This window comes from Rattus norvegicus, chromosome 5 (assembly GCF_021556685.1).
Source record: "Rattus norvegicus strain SHRSP/BbbUtx chromosome 5, alternate assembly SHRSP_T2T, whole genome shotgun sequence".
NCBI lineage: Eukaryota > Metazoa > Chordata > Mammalia > Rodentia > Muridae > Rattus > Rattus norvegicus.
Window position 1 is genome coordinate 9334102 of NC_141538.1, and position 7409 is coordinate 9341510.

At 42.2% G+C, this 7409-nt stretch overlaps 1 pseudogene; it reads left to right on the forward strand.

Annotated features, from left to right (window-relative positions):
* Window positions 1–4947: 4947 nt before the first annotated feature.
* On the forward strand, window positions 4948–7091 carry LOC134487099 (uncharacterized; annotated as a pseudogene).
* Window positions 7092–7409: the final 318 nt, after the last annotated feature.

Here is a 7409-nt window from a genome sequence, read left to right on the forward strand (position 1 = left end):
AGAGCAATTAGACAACAAAAAGATGTCAAAGGGATACAAATTGGAAAGGAAGAAGTCAAAATATCACTATTTGCAGGTGATATTATAGTATACTTAAGTTACCCCCAAAAATTTTACCAGAGAACTAAACCTGATAAACAACTTCAGCAAAGTGGCAAGATATAAAATTAACTCAAACAAATTAGTAACCTTCTTCTACTCAAAGGATAAACAGGCTGAGAAAGAAATAAGGAAAATGATACCCTTCACAGCAGTCACAAATAATATAAAATAACTTGTTGTGACTCTAACCAAGGAAGTGAAATATCTGTATGACAAGGACGTAAAGTCTGTGAAGAAGGAAGTTGAAGATCTCAGAAGATGGAAAGATCTTCCATGCTCATGGATTGGCAGGATTAATATAGTAAAAATGGTCATCTTGCCTAAAGCAATCTACAGATTCATTATAATATCCATCAAAATTCCAACTCAATTCTCTATAGAGTTAGAAAGAGCAATTTGCAAATTCATTTGAAATAACAACAACAACAACAACAAAGGATAGGAAAAGCTATCTTCAACAAGAACTTCTGGGGGAATCACCATCTCTGACCTCAACCTGTATTATAAAGCAATCATGATAAAACTGCACGGTATTGATACAGAAACAGGAAGGTAGATCAATGGAATATAACTGAAGACCCAGAAGTTAACGCACACTTTTATGGTTACTTGATCTTTGACAAAGGAGCTAAAACCATCCTATGGAAAAAAGAGAGCATTTTCAACAAATGGTGCTGGTTCACATTTGACTATAAGTCAGCATATAGAAGAATTTAAATCAATCCATTCTTATTTCCTTGTACAAAGCTCAAGTTCATGTGGAACAAAGACCTCCACATAAAACCAGACACACTGAAACTAACAGAAGAGAAACTGGGGAAGAGCCTCCAACCCATAGGCACAGGGGAAAATTTCCTGAACAAAACACCTTATGCTTATGCTTTAAGATCAACAATAGACAAATGCAATAGATCAAAAATTTGCAAAACTTCTGTAAGGTGAAGGACACTATCAGCAGGACAAAACAGCAACCAACAGATTAGGTAAAGATAGAGGGATAATATTAAAGGACTTAAGAAGTTAGACTCCAGATATAATCCTATTAAAAATGGGGTGCAGAGCAAAACAAGAATTCAAACTGAGGAATATTGAATGGCTGAGAAGCACCTGAAGAAATGTTCAACATCCTTAGTCATCAGGGACATGCAAATCAAAACAACCCTGAGATTTCACCTCACACCAGTCAGAATGGCTAAGGTAAAAAACTCAGGTGACAGCAGATGCTGGTAAGGATGTGGAGAAAGAGGAACACTCCTCCATTGTTGGTGAGATTGCAAAATGGCACAACTAGTGTGGAAACCAGTCTGGTGGTCTTCAGAAAATTGGACTTCATGCTACCTGATGACCGAGCTATATCACTCCTGGGCATATACCCAAATGATATTCCAACATATAGCAAAGTCATATGCTCCACTATGTTCATAGCAGCCTTATTTATAGTCAGAAGTTGGGAAGAACCCAGATGTTCTTAAAAAGAGGAATGGATACAGAAAATGTGGTATATTTATCCTTTAGAATACAACTCAGCTATTAAAAACAATGACTTCATGAAATTCTTAGGTTGGAGTTGGATGAGAATGGGATCATCCTCATAGAAGTAGGGGTAGAGGGTATGGTTATGGGAGGAGGGGGAAAGGGGATAATGTAAATACCTAAAATATCCAAGAAAAATAAAATTAAAAAAAATTGAAAAAATAAGCATCATTCTTAAAGAAATAAAAAAAAAAAAACCCCACGACTTCATGGCATTCTTAAGACAAATGAATGGAACCAGAAAATATCATCCTGAGTGAGGTAACCCAGTCACAAAAGAATACACATGGTATGCACTCATATCTAAGTGGATATTATTCCAAAAGCTTGGAATACACAAGATAATACAATTCAAGAATTAGGAAGGCCAAAATTTGGATGCATCAGTCCTTCTTAGAAGGGGAAACAAAATACTCAAAGGAGAAAATACAGGGACAAAGGATGCAGCAGAGATTGAAGCAAAGCCCATCTAGAGACTGTCCCACCTGGGGATCCATCCCAAATGCTGCTGCCAAACCTAGTCACGATTGCTGATGACAAGAATCACTTGTTGACAGGAGCCTTATGTAGATTTCTTCTGAGAGGCTCTGCCAGAGCTTTACTGATACAGATTAAGATGCTTGCAACTAAACATCAGATGAGCACGGGGACTCCAGTGACAGAGTTAGAGAGAGGACTGAAGGAGCTTAAGGAGTTTGCAACCCCATAGAAAAAACAACAATTTCAACCAACCAGAGTATCCCAGAACTCCCAAGGAACAAACCATCAATCAAAGAGTATCCATGGTGGGACCCATGGCTCCAGCCTCATATGTAGCAGATGATGGCATTGTTTGGCATCAATAGGATGAGAAGCCCTTGGTCCTGGGCATTGTAGTGATTTGGGGGTAGATGGGTGGAAGGGGAAGCATCCTCATAGAAGCAGGGTGGGGGCAATGGGAAATGGGGGAACTGGGAACTGGGATAACATTTGAAATGTAAATATATAAACTATCCAATGAAAAAAAGAAGCTTCAGCATATAATGTTTGTGGTGGTGGTATAATGACAGACTAGAAGAGTGAGCACAAAGAATAAACTAATTTGTTCCCCATGTTAATGTCCATTATAGAAAAGACATGATTGTTATAGGTGGACTGAGTAACTCAGCAAAGGAAAGTCAAATTCTTTCCTCGTTAATCTAGCACTTGTTTAACAGGCTCATGGAATGGAAGCTATTTCTCACTATTCTGAGATTTAAAATTTGTATATTGTAAATGTACAAAATGTAAAAGTTTTTTGTCAGAATATTATTCTCCAATATAATAGCATTTATAGACAAGAACTTTGGGACTTTCAATCTACCCACTTATGAATCAAGCTCAGTGTTTGCTTTTTCCATCAATTCATCAGAGGCAGCCACAGATTTGAGTCATTGTGGAGTTAAATTAGTTTATGAAGGTTTTCATGATGGTAACCTTATTAGAATTTTTCTTTCTTCACATGCCTGCAGTAGGGAAAGTGATAGAAGATGTCAGACATCTGATTTCTTATGGGGAAACCTTCAATGGGTACTAAATTGTCTAGACCTTAATCTTGGTCTTTTTAGTTGTCAAAACTGTAAGAAAATAAGCCCTTCTGGAGCTGAATGAATACTTCAGAAACAGATTGACTATATGCTTAGCATTTGATACCTTAGCATACGGTAGAGTAACTTGTCAGTCAATAGGAAAAGACCAAGATATTCAATACATGTTTGGCTTATGACTTCCCACTTGGAAAAATGCAATTAGTTTCTGATATTATACCATATAAACAAACTCAAATTATTAGAATATATAGGAAAGCATTTCCATGGCTATGTTGAGAGTATCTGAACAGGAAATAAGTGGTCAATTATAAGTATTACCTGAAGAGTTTAATGCCTGGAAAACTTGTCAACTCACTGGTGTTAATAAGCATAACCAACTAGAGGAGGGAAAAGGGGGGATCAGGATCAGGTATGGGGGAGTCAGGCGAGAAACCCAGAGGCCTAGGAAAATGAATAGAAATATGCAAGAAATATGCAGCAGTGTGGAGTGGGTAAATGGGGGAACCACTGGAAAGTTCTAAAAACCAGCGATGCAAGAGCCTCCCAGGATCAAGTGGGGATGACATTAGCCAAAATGCCCAACAGGGAAGAAATAGAACTTGAAGAGACCATCTGCAGGAAACAGACCTGGCCCCCAGTTGAGGTTTAGGGCCAGCCTCCCATTTCAAATATCTTAACCCAGATTTGTCCCTGTATAAAGAAAATGTAGGGACAGAAAAATGGAGCAGAGACTAAGGAAAGACCCTCCAGAGACTGCCCTACCCTAGGATCCCTCCCATGTGTAGACACCAACCCGTGACACTATTGCTGATGTCAAGATGTGCATGTAGACAGGAACCTGGCATGGCTGTCCTCTGAGAGGCTCTGCCAGCACCTAAGACAGATACAGATATTCAGAGCCAAGCACTGGACTGACCCTGTGGACTCCAGTGGAGGAATTAGGGGAAGGACTGAAGGAACTGAAGGGGGTTTGAACTCCATAGGAGGAACAACAGTATCAACTAACCAGTCCACTCAGAGCTTTCAGGGACTGAATCACCAACCAAAGAACATACATGGGCAGGTCTGTGGCTCCCGCTACATATGTAGCAGAGGACTGCCTTATCTGTTCTCAGGGAGGGGATGCTTGGTCCTGTGGAGGACTGATGCCCTAGAGAAGGGGTATGCTAGAGGGGTGAGGTTGGAGTGGGCGGGTGGGTAGGGAAGGAACACTCTTAGAGGCAAAGGGGAGGTGGGATGGGGTAGGAGGTTCAACAAGGGGAACCAGGAATGGGGACAATATTTGAAATGTAAATAAGTAATTAATAAAAATAATTTACTGGAAAACTAGATAAGCTATAATCTCTGAATGAAGAGACATGAATGTCGAGTCAGAAGACATCCTGAGAGCAACAGTCCCTAAGAACAATTCATGTTCCACAGAGAAGCCCACTTTGTGAAAAACCAAGAACCTGATGGACTCAAGCAGACATCTTCCAGGAGACAGAGGAGAAACAAAACATGGACAGAGATCTGTCTTTGACTACTTCAGCAGCAGGATTTGGAAGGAAGAAGTAGGGATAGCCAGGAGGCAGGTGTGTCTGCTGGGCTGGAGGCTGGGGAGGGGCCATGGCACCCTTCCTCTTGCCAGTAGCCCTTTGTGATAAGGAGGCCTCAGCTGTGTGATGTGACCTGGGCCCTCTTCTCAAGCTAAATGTTGCACTCCAGAACTCAGTGGCCTGAGAGCTGCTCTGTGATTCAGATGATGGAGAATTGTCTCCTTCCAATGAATAGCGTTACTGATTCATGAAGGAGTCCTAGCTCTATGTCCAAAATAATGGACATGAGGTTTGCTATTGTGTGTGGAGTGGGACTCTTCTTCATATTAATCCTGTTTCTGAAGGAATACACAGGGTTACTACTACCTGGGAGCAAAAAGAACTGCCCAAATGTGAGGAAAGCTTTGGTTGACAATGGTATGCAGTCTTGTTCATGACTGTTACTCTTACATTCCCTAGAAAGACAAAGGCAGGTGTAGCAAAAAAATTGGCATTAAACCACAAATATAAGAAAGAATACGTTTTGTTTTAATCTCAAGTATGAGATATGGGGCTGTTTCACACTGTCCACAGCAGCTGATTATGATTTGCCTCATGCTTGAGCAGGGGCATGATTCTGCCAGCAGCAGATAGTTTCTGTGTTTGTGTGAGGTTTGGATTTCTGGGTACTTTTCAGAGGTTTTATAAATGCTAGGTCCTTAAGCAGCGGGGTGGGTTGTTGATTTTTCAAAGAAGAAAGAAGAAGAAATTGGATATGCTGATGGTAAAGATCAAACATGCCCCAAAGGAACTCTTCCCCTGTAATCAACAGGAAATAGTCTAAGAATAGTGTCACCCTTTCCTGTCTATCCTTTCTTCTCTCCTATCTAGTGTTCAGGTGGAAGAAAGGGGATGGAGAAGTGTGGAAGTAAGAAAAACCTACGAAGTAGCTAAAGTCTAGCTACAGACAGGTGAGAGGAAATCTCCAGGAAGAGCAGCAGCACATCAGTATGCAGGCAAGATAGAAGTGAGTGGCGTGAGTTGTTTGCCTGAAGCTGTCAGACCATCTGTACATGGTGGCAGGGAGGCCACTGAGGAGGACTGGGGCTCTATGGACAGACTGCATTTCTGAGTTGGTGGGGACACAGAACAAGCTCTGAGAAATGTCATCTATCCTCAGCTCAGGCACTTGCTTTTGTTTGTGTCAAGCTGATGTGAAGTAGGTGATGAGACCAAGGGTCTCAGATTAGGGATTGATTCTCCTCTGATCCGAGGAAGCAGATGTCACCTGACAGCCCAGAGGCAGCTGCAGAGCTCAGCCTTGGGTAGGAACTTGTCTGAGGAACACTGACCGAGGACATCCGTGGTAAGTGTGGAATAGACAGCCCTTTCTACAGTTTTCCCAACAAGACCAAAAGCAAATGTGTTTATCCAGTATGAATGAGTTAAGGATGGATGAGAGAGAGCTCTCTGGAAAATATGGATTTCATGTTATCTGTGAGCACAGAGAGCAGGCAGTTTGCCTAAAGAAGAAGGGACCCCAGCTCATTTGTGCTGTTTCTAACTGGAAGGTGGTGAAGAAGGGGCAGAGCAACACAAGGAAAAAGACTGCTATGGTAAAAGGTTGTAGAAACTGCTAAAAGAGTGTGCATGATACCCAGAATGCATCAGGACCTATGGAAAGCCCCACCCAGCATCCTTTACTGGACTCCTCTCCCTGCCCCTTTTAGAACTCTGAGGAAAAACTGAATCAGCATTCCCTCTTCAGCTGTTCGTTTACCTCAAGGTCTTAGAGGTTCTTATACAGCAAAACTTTAACCAACTTTTCTGCGGCCTATCCTCTGTGTTCTCTGAGTCAGTTGTGTCTATTGCCTAGGTCTCCAGGAACTCTTCCTTGGGAGGCTATAAAACAGTGAGTTTTAGGATGCAAGTGGCCTTATACAACCTCTATCCCTGGATAAAGGGCCACCACAGCTTTTCCAGGACCAGTCATTGCTCCACCAACTTGTGACACCAAGATTGGTAGGTATGACAAAGGTCCAGGAACTGGAAAACCTCCCAAACTCTACACCAAACCAAACACATTCTTGAGTCCGGAGGAGGGCCTGTGAACTCTTATGTCCACTGAAATAGGGATACTGGTATATCTTCCTACTGAAAACATGTCCTGGCAACATGGACTGAACTGGAAAGACATTACAGGCTGTAATGTTCAAAAATGTCAAGCAGCCATTAGCCAGCCCACTGACAACTTTTCCAGGGGCACCCTGCCCATTAGGTCAGCCTCCATCATGCCTGAATATTGTCAGATGATCCAGCACCATGAGGGCCACAGAATGAAGACGAGGCAACTAATACGGCAGAACAATAAGGAACCCCCTTCAGATTCCTCCCATCTAAGGAACTGACACATCTTCAGGAACATTTCCAAGTAAGCAGTGACGGTTATCGCAAGAACAGGGCTGAATTCTCCCACCCTGCCCACCCCATCCTCAAGTCTACAAACTACAAGTGGAGCCAGGTGGGGGGGTCTACGCCCACAGGGGTGCCCTTAAAGAAGGCACCAAAGTGTGATATACCTACACCATCAACAATGGAATCAGTGTTGGGGCCAAAGACCTGCTTTGCACTTCAAATCGCACTCGTGGGAAGAGGCTGGAACCCAGGAACCCTACACTGAAGGCAAGCT